Source organism: Hemitrygon akajei, chromosome 2 (assembly GCF_048418815.1).
Source record: "Hemitrygon akajei chromosome 2, sHemAka1.3, whole genome shotgun sequence".
NCBI classification, from domain to species: Eukaryota; Metazoa; Chordata; class Chondrichthyes; order Myliobatiformes; family Dasyatidae; genus Hemitrygon; species Hemitrygon akajei.
Window position 1 is genome coordinate 74,511,167 of NC_133125.1, and position 18,296 is coordinate 74,529,462.

Genomic DNA, 18,296 nt, shown 5'->3' on the forward strand with positions numbered 1-18,296 from the left:
GGAAATGGAGAGCAGGAGGAGGTCTGTGGCTTTACTCTTCACCGTCTCCGGCAGCTTCATTCTCCTGTGGATGACATATGTTGTAATTTTCATATACTATCAGGGCTCAGGGATCAATTTCAGTGATTCTGAATGGATCTTTATCTACGTCGGGTTTTTGCTGAGGGATTTCAGCTGCTGCACGAACACATTTATTTACGTGGTGACTCAGTCAAAATTCAGGGGGCAAATAATTGGGGCGGTGAAATAGTCTGACCCCTGAATGCTTCATTTCATTAATGAAGCCTCGTCCTGAGCACAACCCGAAGGCGGCCGCAATATCTCCAGTCCGGACTCCAGTTCCTCACATTCACCGCCTGATCTCCCAGTTGTAATTCCGGGGCCGTCTGTCCCATCGACCGGCAGGTCTGGCATATTAGGATAATGTGTTTCTGGGGAGGGGCAAAGCACCGTCCTGGACTCGCCAGATGTCAGTCAACGAAATACTCTGGAATGCCACCCACCCATTGGTCTGTGGATATGTCCATCTATCCGCATTCCCGCCCACCAACCTCAGTCCGATTTTCCCACAAGACAGCGGGAGTTCAGGTTTGATGCTTGTTGCCTAATCCAATGTCAAACACAGCAGTTTCCGCCTTGCTCTTGAACGATTGTCTAACGTGAATAAACAGGGCGGGCTTTGGATTCCTGGCGGTTGACACTCCAACTTAATGGGCTTTCCCGCCACTAATTGGACTGGAATATGCTGCAGAGAAATGGGAAACAAAACCCTCACTATTTCTTTTTCTAATGAAAACTAAATTAGCCCCCAAAATCCTATAGATTGTACCAAATGAAATCCAATAGAGCGAATCACATTAAACTCATTCCCACAACTGAAATAGAAACATAGAAAAATAAAAAACCTGCAGCACAATACAGCCGAAGGCCCACAAAGCTGTGCCGAACATGTCCCTACCCTTAGAAATTACGAGGATTATCCATAGCGCTCTATTTTTCTAAGCTTCATGTACCTATCTAAAAGTCTCTTAAAAGACCCTATCCTATCCGCCTCCACTAACGTTGCCGGCAGCCCATTCCACACACTCACCACTCTATGAGTAAAAATATTACCCCTGACATCTCCTCTCTTCCTACTGCCCAGCACATTAAACCTCCGTCCTCTTGTGGCAACCATTTCAGCCCTGGGGAAAAAGCCTTTGATTATCCACACGATCAATGCCTCTCATCATCTTATACACGTCTATCAGGTCACCTCTCAACCTCCGTCGTTCCGATGAGAAAAGGCCGAGTTCACTCAACCTATCCTCATAAGGCATGCTCCCAAATCCAGGAACATCCTTGTTAATCTGCTCTGCACCCTTTCTATGTCTTCCACATCCTTCCTATAGTGAGGCGACCAGAACTGAGCACAGTACTCCAAGTGTGGTCTGACCAGGGTCCGATATAGCTGCAACATTACCTCTCGGCTCGTAAATTCAATTCCTCGATTGATGAAGGCCAATACACCGTGCGCCTCCTTAACCATAGAGTCAACCTCCATAGCTGCTTTGAGCGTCCCGTGGACTCGGAACTCAAGATCCCTCTGAACCTCCACACTGCCAACAGTCTTATTATAAATTAATGAAAATTATCCACCTCCAACGATTCGACTTTCCCACAAGACAGCGGGAGTTCTAGTCTGATGCTGGTTGTTTAATCCAATGTCAAAGACACCAGTTAATGCCTTCCCCTTCAGTCATTGGCCAACATGATTAAATAAGGCGGGCTTGGGGTAAATGTTGGTTGACCTTCCGAATTAATGCGCGTTCCCGCCAGTAACTGGAATGGAATATGCTGTAGAGAAATGGGAAATAAAACCCTCGATGCTTCTTTTTTTTTCTAATGAAAACTAAATTACCCCCAAAAATCCTATAGATTGTATCGAATGAAACCCAATACAGTGAATCAGATTCAACTCGTTCCCAAAACTGAAATGAAAGATATCAACCTCAAACGATTGTAATGAAATCTGCATTTGGTTTCCATCTACTTGATCAGCTTCATCCTGAAATAGAGTGTGTTCAAATGCTTTACAATGACAAAATCTACACGACCTAGTATGAAGTTTTCCAATACGATGTAAGGAATAATTCATTATAGTAAGGCCAATTTCATACTTTGCATATGAAATAATGTTTGATGAGTTTCCAAAAGTAAATCTGTCCGACTACTAATGTCCAGCGAGTTCCAGACTGTCCGACCCGTTTTAAAATTCATCAAAACCGAAAAAGGCATCTGAACAAGTTACAACTTTAGCAGGACAAACTTCCTACACTCTGTATAAGCCTAAAATGATGGCCACATATTCCGCTGTTCATAAGTTGGTAAGTTGTTTCTTTATCGTTATCTTTAATTCGGACACAAAAAGAAACAGCCACACCATCATTCACAGTTAAATTGCCTTTTGATTCCTCTGCAACAATGGTTAACATATCAAAATAAGTTTCGTTCATATATTGATGAACCAACAGATCCTCAGGCATAACACGGTCCTAGGACAACTTTAACACAACTTTAACAGGAAGATTATTTCTCTTCCCCCTCAAATTAATCCAGTATGTTAGCATAACTGCAATATCCGCAAGTTTAAGGGTAGTTGTCCCATTTCAGCCATTAAATCCGAAACAGGAGACGACCTTACTGTGCCACCATCCAGTCTTAAAGCCTATGCTTTTTATCACATCCAGGTATTTTACAGTTGAAAATGAAGCTGATCCATAAGCCGCACAGCTATAATAACGAACAGAACTAATGAAACCAATGGAATGCCTTGGTCATATTTTTACTGTCATGCTGCATGCATTTCATTTAGCAGTTCGGTAAGAGCAGTCTGTTCTGCTTTCAGCCTGTTTGGGTTATTGTTGAAGATAAGGGATGATGAGGAATGTGTGGCATCCAGTTAGGATGGTAGAACTTTGGGGAGGTTTTCATTTCTGGTGAGGGACACGAAGGTTGGGCCTGGGTCTTTGCTCGGGGGGGGGAGATGGGGAAAGAAGACTCTGGACAGAACAGGTCGCAGGATTCGACCCAGTGTGGGACCGGGATTCAACGAAGCCAGGGGCCGAGATCGATTTAGAATCAGTGACTATGTTGAAACTTTAAGCTCCAACCTGTGCACATTTCTTTTTGTTTTTTCTTTACGAACCCTTTACTTAAGTTCAGATTCATAGATATACGTCCTTTAATCGTATGCAGGGTACTGTCCGTCATTTCAGGGTAGAAATTTACACAGCATCCACACAAACCGGAGTTTGGGGCGGGAAAGCCGTTTCAGATTCACGAGTCTGTTGGTATTTATTCTGGTCCAGTATCTTCCCTGGACTTACACAGCCGAAGAAACCAGACTGTTTCATTGTCGTTAGCTCGTCCCGGATCGATTTCGTTGCATGTTGTGTGATTGCCGTGGGTGTTGGTCCAGTGGCTTGTGTGTTTAAGTTTGTGCTGATCTACTGTCCGGTAAAGTGATTCCAATATGAGGCTGTGGATGCTGCTGGGGTTGAGCAGTGGTGCGAATTCACGGGGTTGCCGGTAACAAGTACGTGAGTATTGAATGCGGTAAACATTCGTATCCCCGACGAATTGTTAATTTCAACTTTAAATACCCTTAAAGCAGCAGAGCCTCGCTATCAAAACATGAGAATTTTCTCCGGAGCGAGGGAGACGATCGAAGGAGAAGAGGAGTATCGGACTTAGGCAGAGATGACTTCTTAGATGCTGGATGAGTAGCAGTGTTTTGATTACGTAAAAGACAGCGATTGGTTGAAAGTTTGAGGGGGCCGACTGCTGATGTAGTGAGGTCAGTAAAGACACGAAGCCCGTCAGCTCCTTCTGCGGGCTACATGTAAGCATTAGAAAATGTGTTTGGCGGGACGGGAGGTCCGAACATGTTTCAGGAGAAACCTTCCGTCTACTTTTCGGCAAGAGAGGCAGGTGAGTTGTTTCTGGCGCAGATGGGCCATTCAAAACGGCGGAGGTGAATCTGTTAAGAATGGCCCAAACAGCGAAAGGCGCACGGTCACAGGATACGATCTCTTATAGTGTCTGACTGTCTCTTAAGTCGCATCTTACTTCCTCGTTTGTTCAGTTGATTAGAGAAGTAAGAGAGGAGGATAATGCTTCCGAGTCACGTGGGGGGGGGGGGGGATGTACCGTCCTCGTCGTAGTCTCCTGCGGTGAAATGACAACCGATAGCCCACCCCGGGGTGTGGTAAAGGACCACGTGGCAGAGTTGAGAACTGAGATGTCCCAGTTGCCTTCTGCGGGTGCGGCCCCCACCCCCACCCCCACCCAAACGACAGGGCTCATGGGGAGGCGGACCCCCTTAAGGGACGGACTATGCAGAGCGTTGCTAGTGGCAGAGATCCCGCGAGAAGGGCAGGCGCCGGTATCGTCTTTTATAACTGTGGTGTATGGACACTTCAGGCGGGAGTGTGAACGACGGGCAACCTCTCGGAGGGTGAGTCGCCGGGTACCTAAGCGAGAGAGAGTGGCGTCGGGAACTTAGAAGAGACCCAGTGAGGGAACGGCCTGGCGTCTCATTTGAGGGAAACTAAGGTAGGCTTGGTTTTCTTTCTTTTGGGTCGAGACGGTTGAAGAGAGAAGAGTGCGGAGAAGAGGTTTTGACCCGGAACGGGACCGGGATTCAACGAAGCCCGGGGTGAGGTCTATTGAGGATCGGTGACTTGGGGAAACTGTGAGTTCCGACTTGTGTACATTAAACTGCTTTATTAAAATGGGTCCTTTTCCTTTTTGTTCTTTAGTCCAATTAAGAATTTTAACAATCAATCGGTTATTTTGTGGCACCCATTTGTCACAGTGTGGTGAATTACCCAGCATCCACACAAACAAGGGTTTGGGGTGGGCACTCGCCTCGATCTCATGTTTGGCGGCGCCGGAGATAATCTTCTATGGAGTCAGGCAGCCCAGGAAATCAGGCTGCTTCACATACAATATAAAAAGAATCGGGGTCTACAGAGACCCTTGTGGAATACCACCAGTCACCGGTAGCCAACCACAAGAAGTTCCCTTTATTCCTCCTCTTTGCCTTCTGCCCGTCAGTCTCTTAAAATCTTTCCTGTAATACCATGAGCTCGTAGCTTGTTAAATAGCCACATGTGTGGCACCTTGTCAAAGGTCTTCTGAAAATCCAAGTACATAACATTAACAGATTCTCCTTTGACTATTCTGCTTGTAATTTCTTCAAAGCATTACAGCAAACTTGGCAGGCAAGTTATCATCTTGAGGAAACACTGATGACTACAGCCTATTATATCATATGCCTCCAAGTACCCTGAAACCATATCCTCAGCAATCGACTCCAACATCTTCCCAACCTCTGAGGTCAGATTGAATGTCCTTTTAAATTTCCTTTCTTCTGCTTTCCTCCCTTCTTGAAGCGTTGAGTGACATTTCCAAATATTCAGTCTTCTGGAACTATTGCAGAATCATCCTACAATCTCTTCAGCTGCCTCTTTCAGAACGTTGGGATCAGAAACCTTCTTCCTACTGATGATTACTTTACACAATTCCTGTCTCTTCACACCAGTAACTTCCATCCTTTGTTGGTGTCATCCAGAGTGAAGACAGGTGCAAGATACTTATTCAGTGCACCACCCCCCCCCATTAAGTAGTTCCCCCATTACTAACTCTCCAGCGGTCTGATATCCCCTCTCAGCTCTCTTTTACAGTTAATGTGTCTGAAGAAACTTTTGTATCCTCTTGAATATTGGTGGCTAGTTTACTTTCATATTCCATCTCTACTTCTTTAGTGATTTTTAGTTGCTTTTGGTTGGTACTCAAAACGTCGCAACTCACTAATTTCTCTCTATTATATAGCCTCTCCTTTTTGCTTTTATGTTGGCTTTGATTTCTCTTGACAGTCATGGTTGTGTCATCTAGTCTTTAGAATATGTCTCCTTTGGCATGTGTATATATGCTGCGCCTTCCAAATTGTTTCCAGAAATTCCAGCTATTGTTGTTCTTCCATCCTCACTGCCAGTGTTCTTTTCCACTCAATTCTGGCCGTCTCCTCTCTCTTGCACCACTGTAATACTGATACATATGATTTTAACTTTTCTTCTCAAATTTCGGATTGAGTTCTGAAGGATTCTTTTACCTTAAGCTCTCTGGTCAATTTCATTACAGAATACCCAATTCAGAATAGCTGATCCCCTAGTGGGCTAAACCACATAAGCCATCTCGTAGGCATTCTATAAATTCCCCCAGTTTGAAACTAGTACCAAACTTATTTTCCTAATCTTCCTGCTTATTGAAATCCCCCATGACTATTGCAACTTCGCCCTTTTGGCATGCATTTTCTACTTCACATTGGGCCTTGTAGACCACATCCTTACTATTGTTCGGTCGTCTGTACATACCTCCCATTAGGGTATTTGTACTCTTTCAGTGTCTCAGCTCTCTCCACAATGATTCAACATCTTCTGACCCATTGTCACCTTTTTCTAATGATTTAACTTCATACTTTAGTAACACAGCCACAGCGCCCGCTCTGCCATCCTGTCTGTCCTTTCAATGCAATGTGTGTCCTTGGTCATTAAGTTCCCAGCTATAAACTTCCTTCAGCAATGATTCAGTGATACCTTCTAATCTGTATCTGCGCTACGTTCATCTTTCTCCATATACTGTGCCTATACAAGTTTCACACCTTCACTTGTTTCGATGTTGTCCACCTTTTACTTTGGCAGCTCATCCTGTTGATTGCAGTGTTGCCCGACCGTTAGCCTCTTATCACGAGGAATCTCACTACACATTGCCCCTATCTGTAATCCTACTACCTCATCTTCAGGACTATCACCCCGGTCCCCATCGCTCAGCGACAGTTTGAACGCAACCAGCACAAAGATCACGTTGTTTCTCCAGCATGGGTTGAAATTCACCACAATGGTGTGATGTAAGAGCTCACTATGGAGACAAAAATGAGCTCATCTGAAATGCTGACATTCACCCATTGATATCTTTTGTAAATCTTTTTAAAAGTGACAAAGAAATAGTGAACACAACACCTGGCAAACAAATTGCCAAACATAACACCTCAGTTTTGCTGTCTCTGTCCAGATATTTAAGGAGTCTGTCCAGAGATTTCCTTTGTGACACCATTATATCAGTTGTTTATCCATGGAGATGAAGAAGTATCTCATCCCTGCCGGAAACATGCTTTGTGTTTAAAATATTGTACCTCAGTGAAATCCAGTGGAACCGGTGCACAGAGAACACACTAGCATTTATTCACTGGTGATAATTTCTTCAACTGCATTGATTGTACGAGGGATTCACTATGTCTGACATCCAGCCTTGTGAAGCAGTACCGAGTTCATACCGCAGAGAGACCAATCACCTGCTCACAATGCGGGAAGGGGTTTACTTGGTCATCCAGTTTACAGACGCATCAGAAAGTTCACACTGGAGAGAGACCATTCACCTGTTCCACTTGTGGGAAACGGTTCATTGGATCTTTTGACCTACTGGCACACCAGTGAATTCACAGCAATGCTTTCTATAATCACCCATGCCCTTTAAGCACTTCCCAATCCCAATAAAATTATATGTTCATGGGTTTTAAACACTTCAAAGAGTGAACTATTTTTTATTATTATTATCTTTGACTTGATGTTTTCAGATCTATTCCCTAACTTTTAATTAATTTGTGACGAGATGAATTTTTATCACACTGCATTGTTTTCAGTTGAATAAGCAACTTTGGTTATTTGGTTCCTGCTCAGTTCTCCACTGCATGATAACTTACAAACATAAATACACATTAGAAGCAGGAGTGAGATACCTGGGTCCTCTCTGCCAGTTATTAATGTTAACGGTGGTCCAGATGTAACCTGACTTTTCCATTCTCCATCGTTCTGTTGCTTATTATGAATGTAATTTTGGCTTAAAGTTAACCAAAGACTGTTTCGAACATCCTTAAATGAAGAAAGTTCCAAGGACTAACAGCTTTCTGAAAGAGAAAAACGTTGTTTAATGAATTTCAAATGAATAACCTTCATACAGCAAACATGAGGTATGGAATATAATGTCATTTCTACATTTGCTCTTCTAAATCCAAAAGATACAATACTAGATTATCCAGCATTCCCCATTAGACAATCTGCCTATTTCATTCAATAGCCTAGTAAACCTACTCTGAACTACTGTTCAAAAAAAAAGAGAACAAATGCATTACACAGAAATGATGAAAGAAAGATGAGCTTTATTTGTCACAAGTACATCAGAATATTGAATAACAATGAAATGCATTGTTTGAGTCAATGACCAACACAGCCCGTAGATGAGCTGTGGGCACTGAACAAGTGCTGCTTCCAGTGCCAACGTAACATGCCCACAACGTACTAACCCGAACCCGTTTATCTTTTGGAATGTGGAAGGAAACCAGAGCATCCAGAGGAAACCCGTGTACTCACGGGGAGAACAGCGGCATGAATTGAAACCCAGTCTTCCTATTTCTGGAGCTGTGGGGTGTGAAGTTAACTCCTATATTACCATGCTCCCCTGAACTGCATCCATCTCTTTGGCAATCATCTCCGACAAAACCAAAGTACTCTTAAACACCGGTAACACAATTAAAGTTTCAGAACGGATATCATCCTGTTGCTAAGAAAATTTATTTTGCCCTTTGCAATAAGTTTTTTTCTGCTGAAATCTTAACCCATGCTTTGCTTATCACGGAGTTTGACTGTGCCAATATATTCCAGGGTGGACATTGTTGTTTTCATCTCGTCTGAAGGAAACATCAGTGAGTTCACACTAGGGAGAAGCCATTCACCTGCTCAGACTGTGGGAAGGGATTCAGACACTTATTCAGTCTAAGGAAGCTGGAGAGAGTCTATTCACCTGTTCTGTTTGTCGGAAGACATTTATTCAATCATCCCACCTCAAGTCAAGTCAATTTTATTGTCATTTCGACCATAACTGCTGGTACAGTACAGAGTAAAAATGAGACAACGTTTTTTCAGGACCATGGTGTTACATGACACAATACAAAAACTAGACTGAAGTATGTAAAAAACAACACACATAAAAACTACACTAGACTACAGACCTGCCCAGGACTGCATAAAGTGCACAAAACAGTGTAGGCATTACAATAAATAAATAAAAAAACAAGACATTAGGACAGTAACGTGTCAGTCCAGGCTTTGGGTATTGAGGAGTCTGATAGCTTGGGGGAAGAAACTGTTACATAGTCTAGTCATGAGAGTCCGAATGCTTCGGTGCTTTTTCCCAGACGGCAGGGGGGAGAAGAGTTTGTATGAGGGGTGTGTGGGCTCCTTCATAATGCTGTTTGCTTTGCGGATGCAGCGTGTAATGTAAATGTCCGTAATGGAGAGAAGAGAGACCCCGAGGATCTTCTCATCTGACCTCACTATCCGCTGCAGGGAAACCCTCACTATCCACCTACTGGCACACCAGCCAGTTCACACTGCTGTTCACCTGATCTGAATGTGGGGATAGATTCACTGAGTCATCCAACCTTGTCACGCACAACCAAACTCACACTGGGGAAACATTTTAAATCAACTGCATGCTGGATATTTCTCCATCATAGTTGCTGAATCCAGAGGCAAGTTCAAAATTGATGCCAAAATCAGCAAATATTGCTGCTGTTCATCAAACCCAGCAACTTATTTAAAGCTATTTGCCAGTGTAACCCTCAGGCTCGGCCAGTTCACATTCGTCTAGGGGAATCAGCCTGCGGTCCTGCTAAACTAAGTAATCACGTTTGTGTGGTGTTACATATTCAGGCAACAATAAATATATATGTTAGGCAAGGGTTTTTATAACAAATAACACGTTTATTAAACACTGAAAACAAACCCCCCCAAAAGTAAATAAACACTAGCATAACCGGAAAACAGCTGCTGTGCAGCAGATTCACAGTTCTTAATAGCGTTGCAGTTCAAACAGTTCTTAAAGCGGTATTGAAAAAAAACAGTTCTTTAAAGCGGTATGCCGAAAGTTCAAAAGCTCACAGTCCATTTAAAAGGAGAGACTTTTTAAGGCAATTTAAATTCTCTTCCACGTCGTTGTCCTTCTATCCCCGGCGTCGAACTCTGCCCACGTCGAATTTTTATGAAACGTAATGGTTTAATGGCACTAACCTCTTCTTCCACACTCTGTCCTCAATCTCCCGCTATCCCAGCGGAGATTAACACGAGAACAGTCAACGAAATCCTTCCGAATGAGGATCAAATAAGGTCGAAACCCATCCACCGCCGAAAATCGATTCTCCTCGATCTTTAACTTCCGAACTTTTATCTTCACTCTCCACAGTAAAGAAACTGCTGGCAATGACCTTTTAAACTTTAGGCATTATATAAAACTTCATTTTTCAACTAAACTGCGTCATCACATTAAATCACGCAGTGACATGAAGTCAGCCTGTCAAATCCAGCCACGAACTGCCCCACCCCACAGGGTGGGTCTTCCTTTTATAACCTGTAAAAAAACCTGTCACATGACCTCTACTGGCGGGAAAATGACGTCACTCCACCATCACAAGACCATTACCTCAAGTCCAGTATAGCTTCAACCCCAGTCACGTGACAAGGGTACCACTGTCATGTGTCACGGGTACGTAACACCTCCCTCCAAAAAAAAACATTTTTGGTCTTACAAGAACAAAAATTTTAACAATTACTTACAAGAAAAACAAATGTATAAATTATATAACATACACAATATACAATACAGTAGGAGTGTTACAATAAAAAAAACAACTCCAAAAAAAAATTACATTGTACATTCAACATCGAGATAGACAATCAGCAACCACATTATCTTTACCTCTAACGTCAGTTATCACAATATTGTACTCTTGTAACATCAAACTCCAATTTAATAATCTTCTGTTTTTGTTTTTCATCTTACTCAGAAAAACTAACGGATTATGATCAGTCTAAACAATAAGTGGTTTTTGAGTTGTACCAACATATACCTCAAAATATTCCAAAGCTAAAACAAGAGATAACAATTCTTTCTCTATTGTTGACTAGTTTCTTTGATGCTTATTAAATTTCTTAGAAAAGTAAGCTACTGGATGATCAACCTCATCACCCTCATTCCTTTGCATCAATACTGCTCCCACAGCCTCATCACTAGCATCTACAGCTAATGAAAAAGGTTTCCCAAAGTCAGGTGCCTTAAGCACAGGTTGTTGACATATCATTGTTTTCAATTTTTCAAATGCTTCTTGACAAGGCACTGTCCACACAAACTTCACATTCTTCTGCAGAAGGTTAGTTAATGGAAGGGCAACATTAGCAAAATTCTTACAAAATTTTCGATAATATCCTACCATTCCCAAAAATCTTCTGAGAGTTTTTTTCCCCGTCGGAGTGGGAATCTCTAAAATTGCCTGAACTTTTGCCTGAACAGGAGCTACCTTACCTTGACCTACAACATAACCAAGGTAAGTCACAGTGGCATGTCCAAATTCACTCTTGGCTAAATTAATAGTTAAGTTAGCTTTTGAAAGCCTTTCAAACAATTTCTCCACCGCAATTATGTGTGCTTCCCAAGTATCATTTCCTGTCACTAAATCATCAATATAAGCATCAGTATCTTTCAATCCCTGAATCACAGAGTTAATCATCCTCTGGAAAGTACCTGGGGCATTCTTCATCCCAAAATGGAAGAACATTATACTCATATAACCCGGATGGAGTTACAAATGCAGAAATCTCTCTACCTCTGTCCGTTAATGGAACACATCAATACCCTTTCAATAAATCAATCTTTGTAAGGAACTTTGCTTTTCCAACTTTATCTACACAATCATCTACTCTAGGAATTGGATATGCATCGGTTTTCGTTACAGCATTCACCTTCCTATAGTCCGTACAAAACCTAATACTACCATCAGGTTTTGGCACCATAACACATGGCGAACTCCAATTCGAGTTAGAATGTCTAATAATATCATTCTCTAACATGTATTCAATTTCTTTCTCAGCCAGTTCACATTTTTCCATGTTCATCCTATATGGATGTTGTTTAATAGGTTTGGCATCTCCAACATCTACATCATGTGAAGCTATAGTAGTCCTTCTCAGAACATCTGGAAACAAATCCTTATATTTAAAAATCAATCCCTTCATCTGTTGTTTCTGCTCTAGTTGTAAATGTGCTAATTTCTCATCCATATTTTCCAAAATGGTCGAATTAGGTAACCTAACAGAAACAATGTTAGATTTAGAATGAAAGTCAGATGAATCATCTATCATGTTCCCAGTTAAATCAAACTCATTCTCACTAACCACAACAGTCACAGTATCAGATTGTTTCCCAAAATATGGTTTAATCATATTTATATGGCAAAGTTGTGTTGACCTTCTACGATCTGGAGTTTTTATTACATAATCCACATCATTGATTCTAGACACAATTTCATAAGGACCATGAAATCTAGCTTGTAAAGGATTTGTCTGCACTGGGAAAAGAACCAACACCTTATCTCCAGGCTTAAACATCTTCATCCTAGCTTCTTTATCATACCAAGTTTTCATTTTCTCCTGAGCCAACTTTAAATTTTCCTTGGCTAAGCTACAAGCTTTATGTAACCTGTCCTTAAATTTCAAAACATAGTCCAACAAATTAGTATGCACTTCCTTACTAATCCACTGTTCTTTCAATAAAGCTAAAGGTCCTCTAACTTTATGCCCAAACACAAGTTCAAATGGACTAAAACCTAAAGATTCCTGTACCGATTCCCTTACTGCAAATAAAAGTAAGTTTATACTCTCATCCCAGTCACTTTCATTTTCCACACAATATGTCCTAATCATATTCTTGAGGGTAGAATGAAAGCTCTCCAAGGCACCTTGCGATTCTGGATGGTATGCAGACGAAGTGATTTGCTTAGCTCCCAATTTATAAACTATCTGTTGAAACAATCCAGACATAAAATTACTGCCTTGATCAGTTTGTATTTCCTTAGGCAATCCAAAATAAGTAAAGCATTTTATAAGAACCTTCGTCACAGTTTTAGCTTTTATATTCCTAAGTGAATAGGCTGTTTCCATTGAGAGTAGGGGAGATTCAAACGAGAGGACATGATTTGAGAGTTAGGGGGCAAAAGTTTAAGGGAAACACGAGGGGGTATTTCTTTACTCAGAGAGTGATAGCTGTGTGGAATGAGCTTCCTGTAGAAGTAGTAGAGGCCAGTTCAGTTGTGTCATTTAAGGTAAAATTGGATAGGTATATGGACAGGAAAGGAGTGGAGGGTTATGGGCTGAGTGCGGGTCGGTGGGACTAGGTGAGATTAAGAGTTCGGCACGGACTAGGAGGGCCGGAATGGCCTGTTTCCGTGCTGTGATTGTTATATGGTTATATGGTTATATAAGTGGTACTGCCTCTGGAAACCTAGACGAAGTACACATGATAGTCAACAAATACTGATAACCAGTTTTTGTCTTTGGTAATGGACCAACACAATCTACAATAACTTTAGAAAACGGTTCACCAAATGCTGGAATAGGTTGTAATGGAGCTACTGGTGTAACCTGATTTGGTTTACCCACAATTTGACAAGTATGGCACGTTTTACAAAACATCGCCACATCTTTTCTTAGACCAGGCCAGTAAAAATGTTTTAAAATCTTGTCCACAGTTTTCCTTACCCCTTGATGTCCACCTAAAGGCACACTATGAGCTAAAGTCAAAATCTCATTTCGATAAACTTTAGGAACAACTACCTGATAAACAACATTCCATTCCTCACTTGCAGGAATTGTAGGCGACCTCCACTTCCTCATCAACACTCCTTTTTCCAAGTAATATCCTACTGACACCTTCTCAATTTCACTATCTAGTAAAGCTTGTTCCCTTAATTTTATAATCTCAGGATCTCTATTCTGCTCTGCTATCATCTCCTTCCGAGACAGAGATAAATCTTCATAGTCAGACTTACTCCCAGAATCTTGTTCAAACAACGAAGGTAAGAAAGTCTCTGACACATCCTCAAAACTCGAATCCTGAGTTGAACAGTCATGAGTAACAACCTCATTCTGCACATCATTTTTTTTAGCCATGGCTCTAGTCACAACACAGGAAGAATCTGTGTTAGAATTCATCTCTGGTTCCTCTGACTCCATTGTCAAATGTACTTCAGGAAAAACTTGTCCACCTGCCAAGTCATTACCTAACAATAAAGAAATACCCTTCACAGGTAAGCTATCCTGTAATCCTACTTTAACAAATCCTGTAACTAACCCTGACTTTAAATTTACTTCATGTAAATGTACAGGCATAAAATCACTTCCAACACCTCTTATGCAATTTACCTCACCAGTATCACTCTCTTCATTAAACTTCAACACACTATCTAACATCAGTGATTGAGAAGCTCCAGTATCCCTAAGGATTTTTATTGGCACCAGAGTAGATCCTTCTTTCAAGGATACAAACCCTTCAGTTATAAAATGATCATATCCCTTTCTAACTTGGTCAGACTCTAACAAATCCTCATTTGTGTTTACCAAACCCTGTAACCTTACAGGTGCTTCAGTATGTTGCACACAAGCATCTGGAACTGCTTCCTTCTCTTTCTTTTTCAATTTGAAACAGTTAGCTATTACATGGCCAGGCTTCTTACAATAGTTACAAATAAGACCAAACTGTCTTTCCTTCACAGGTTTTCCTTCCTCCTTACCTTTCTCATTAACCTCTGATTTAATTTCTGATTTACCTTGAGTCTCCATATTATTTTTCCTCTTAAAAATTCTACCCTGAGGAAATTTATTCTTATGGATTAAAACATACTCATCAGCTAATCTAGCACAGTCCTGCAATTTATCAGTATCCCTCTCATTTAAGTAGGTCCTTACTTCAACAGGAATGCTTCTTTTAAATTCCTCCATTAAAATCAGCTCTCTCAATGTATCATAGTCCTCATTTACATTTTTAGAAAAAACCCATCTCTCAAAACACATAGCTTTATCATAGGCAAATTCCACATAAGTCTTTTCCACAGACTTTTTCAAACTTCTGAATCTTTCCCTATATGCTTCTGGGACTAATTCATACGCTTTGAGAATATTCGTTTTCACAATATCATAATCTAATACTTGCGCAGCAGTTAAAGCTGTGTAAACTTGCTGTGCTTTACCTTTAATTACACTCTGTAACAACACTGACCATTTATCTTTCGGCCAGTCTGACATCCGAGCAATAGTTTCAAAATGTTGAAAATATCTTTCCACTTCTGTTTCACTAAATGGAGGGACCAATTTAATTTCTTGGCTAGCAACAAACAGTTTTTTAGAATCAGAAGACTGATTCCCAGACCTTAAATTCGCCATTGCATATTCAAACTCTCTTTTTTTCTGGTCAGCTTCCAATTTATAACGCTCCAATTCTGCTTTACTATGATCCAACTTCATTTGTTCAATTTGCAACTGTATCTCCATATTACTTATTGGAAACGATTCTAAAATCGATTCATCAAAATCACCCGAAGCCACAAAGTGTGATGCGATTTTTTTCTGTATTACAGCCTTGGATGCAGTCTTCAAAATACCTTTAAGTTGCAATCTATTAGCAATCTCAGATACTTCAGTTTTTTTCGCCTTCGCTAACAAATCCGCGTCGGGCGAATCCAGAAACTCATCAATATTCATCGTTGCCGAATACCACTCACAAGCCAATCAAACAAAAGAATCGAGCATTCCCCGTTACCAAAACACCGACTCAAAAGTTAACATGCATTTAAACTCAAACGATCCAATCCGGCCGCAGCCCCCATATTTATGTTACGTATTCAGGCAACAATAAATATATATATGAGTTAGGCAAGGGTTTTTATAACAAATAACACGTTTATTAAACACTGAAAACAAACCCCCCCAAAAGTAAATAAACACTAGCGTAACCGGAAAACAGCTGCTGTGCGGCAGATTCACAGTTCTTAATAGCGTTGTAGTTCAAACAGTTCTTAAAGCGGTACTGGAAAAAAAACAGTTCTTTAAAGCAGTATGCCGAAAGTTCAAAAGCTCACAGTCCATTTAAAAGGAGAGACTTTTTAAGGCAATTTAAATTCTCTTCCACGTCGTTGTCCTTCTATCCCCGGCGTCGAACTCTGCCCACGTCGAATTTTTATGAAACGTAATGGTTTAATGGCACTAACCTCTTCTTCCACACTCTGTCCTCAATCTCCCGCTATCCCAGCGGAGATTAACACGAGAACAGTCAACGAAATCCTTCCGAATGAGGATCAAATAAGGTCGAAACCCATCCACCGCCGAAAATCGATTCTCCTCGATCTTTAACTTCCGAACTTTTATCTTCACATATGTGCTATCCCGAGTGGGGTGGCAGGTGGATGGGGTGAGGGCAGATGTGCGGGAAATGGGAGAGATGCATTTGAGAGCAGAGTTGATGGTGGAAGAAGGGAAGCCCCTTTGTTTAAATTTAAGGTCAGGGTGGAAGCTGCAGGCAAAGTCAATGAGGTCGACCAGTTTGGCATGGGTGCAGACAGCAGCACCAATGGAGTCATCAATGTGGCGTAGGAAAAGTGTGGAGGTGACATCTGTTCAGGCTTGGAACAGACTGTTCCCCATAGCTGACAAATAGACAGGCATAGCTGGGACCCATTTGAGTACCCATGGATACACCTTCTGTTTGAAGGAAGTGGGAGAAGCCAAAGGAGTAATTATTGACAGTTAGGACTAGTTCAGCAAGATGGAGGAGAGTGGTGGTGGAGGGTAACTTGTGTCCGGAAAGAAATGGAGAGTTTGAGGCCTTCTTAGTTGGGTATGGTAGTGGATAAAAGGAGTGTGCATCAATGGTGAAAATAAGACGGTCCTAGACAGAAAACTTGAATATAATGAAGAGATTGCACCTTTCATTTTCCACCTGTGTGAACTCACTGGTGTGTCTGTAGGTCGGATGATCGAGTGAATTTCGTCCTACAATCCGAGCAGGTGAATAGCCTCTCCCCAGTGTGAACTCGCTGGTGAACCTTCAGATTAGATGACCAAGTAAATTCGTTCCCACAGACTGAGGAGGGAAATGGCTTCTCCCCAGTGTGAATTGACTGGTGTGCCACTACATCGGATCACCGAGTGAATTCCTTCCCACAATCAGAGCAGGTGAACAGCTTCTACCCAATGTAAACTGCCTGGTGTGCCAGTAGGTTAGATGACCGAATGAATCCCTTCCCGCAGTCTGAGCAGGTGAACAGCCTCTCCCCAGTCTGAACTTGTTGGTGGCTCCGTAGGTTGGATGACCGAGTGAATCCCTTCCCACAGTCTGAACAGGTGATGGCCTCTTTCCTGTGTGAACTGCCTGGTGTGCTAGTAGTTTTGATGACCGAGTGAAACTCTTCCCACAACGATAGCAGGTGACCTGACTGCTATTCTCCATTGTGACCTGACTGGTTTTCTGTAGGTTGAATGACTGATTGAATCCCTTCCCACAGTCTGAGCAGCTAAAACTTGCGGTTGTGTCTTTAGTGGGGATGAGTGAGTGATTGAATTACTTCCAATAGTTCTGTATCAATTCTCCATCAATTCAAATGCCAGACCTAGAGAATCCCTCGAACAATCAGTCTTGTTGAAGAACTGATCTTCCATGAATACATGCTGGTGTCTTCTCAGCACCTTGCTTCCCCTGGAGTTCACTGAATTAAAACAGAAAACTTCATTTCAGAGTCAAAGCACGATTCCGGCTGGGATGAAATACATCTTAGTCTCCAAAAATCAACAACTGTTATATTGGTGTCACAAAAGAAACATCTGGTCACTCATTAAACATCTGGACAGAGCGTCACTGTGTTTGAGATTGCTGGACACAAATGATTTTTGCTGTTTCTTGCCTGTAAAAATATTTACAAAAGGAAAGATTGAATTTTGGGATGCACGGTCATGAACTTTGGTGGAAGAAATAAAAGTGTAGACTATTTTCTAACTGAAGAGTCTTTTCAAAACTGTCAAAGAGACATCTGAATCCTCGTGCAGGTTAATTTGCAGGTTGGGTCGGGGATGAGGGAGACCAATTAGCATTCATTCACTTTGAAAGGACGAGAACATACAGCAAGGACGCATTGCTGAGACTTTACAAAGATCTGGCAAGGCTTCACTTAGAGCATTGGGAGCAGTTTTGAGCCCCATATCTAAGAAGGGATGTGCTGACATTGAAGAGGGCTCAGCGAAGGTTCACGAAAATGATTCCTGGAATGAAAGTTTTGTCATATGAGGAGCGAGCATTTGATGCTCTGGACCTCTACTCAC